This window comes from Myotis davidii, unplaced genomic scaffold (assembly GCF_000327345.1).
Source record: "Myotis davidii unplaced genomic scaffold, ASM32734v1 scaffold3204, whole genome shotgun sequence".
In the NCBI taxonomy this organism is placed as follows: domain Eukaryota; kingdom Metazoa; phylum Chordata; class Mammalia; order Chiroptera; family Vespertilionidae; genus Myotis; species Myotis davidii.
Genome location: NW_006295467.1, coordinates 73,097 through 74,054, shown reverse-complemented (window position 1 = coordinate 74,054; position 958 = coordinate 73,097). Strand labels below are relative to the sequence as shown.

At 59.5% G+C, this 958-nt stretch overlaps 1 protein-coding gene across 1 annotated transcript in view; it reads left to right on the top strand.

Annotated features, from left to right (window-relative positions):
* FGD3 (FYVE, RhoGEF and PH domain containing 3) overlaps positions 1-958 on the top strand; it is a 55,010-nt gene that overhangs the window by 12,345 nt on the left and 41,707 nt on the right. The window lies entirely within an intron of this gene.

Sequence of the window (958 nt, the reverse complement as noted above, 5' to 3'; positions counted from 1 at the left end):
CCCCCCCACTGGCCCCGCCCCCCACCGGCCGGGCTTCCTGCTGTTCTGCTTTGGTCTGTGGCCTCCCGCTGCTGCCCTTTGCTGACCCTCAGGGCCAGTGTCCTGGCCCTCTGGCTGCAGCCAGGCCCGGGCTCCCCCCACCAGGACCAGCTGGACACTGGGTCACTATGTCAATCTTCAGAGGGACAGGCTGCACCTATGGAGCAGGCGCCCAGGCCTTTGGGCTGAAGCGCAGGGCTGGGCTGGCTGACACGTCCTTCTGGAGAGAAAGGGGTTTTCTCCTCCAGGCCCGGGAGAGCCGTCGCCCAGTGCCCGCGGCTGCTGGGCGATAGCAGTGCAGGGGGCAGCGCCTGCGGCCCCCTTCCGGGCTGGCCTTGCCTGAACCCCCGGGCACATTTCCGGTGAGGCCGCAGTGGCTGGTTTTGTCTGTGTGCCCTTTTCCTTCTTCTCGATGACTTCTTTAGGATCAATTCCCCCGCAGTTCTAAGATCGAAGAATATTAATTTACATTTATGCTTTTTGCGGCTGATTTTTAAATCCCTGGCCCATCATGGTCAGTGTTGTGCCCAGATTTCAAAGTTCCCAAGACCCCCAGGGAGCCAGTCAGTCCGATGCAAAAGCAAAGAGTCCTTTTTAATGCAAGCCGGGTTGCGCTCCCGGTTCACCAGACCCACTAACACAGCGGGAAATCCAGTGGCCGAGAGACCGAGGCCTGATGGGACGGGGGGTTATATAGGGGGGTGGAGTGAGGGCAGGAGAGGGGACTGTGGGCCCCGCTGATTGGCCAGGCGCGAGTCGGTACAGGATGTGGTCATAGTGATGGCGTGCACTTCCCTTGATTATTATTGGTTAGTCCAGAGAAATCCTGGGTGTGTCTAGCAGCGGCTTTTTCTGGTGAAGAAGCACATGGCACTGTCCCAAAATGGAGGACCCAAAGCAAGATGGAGGGCACAGTCCT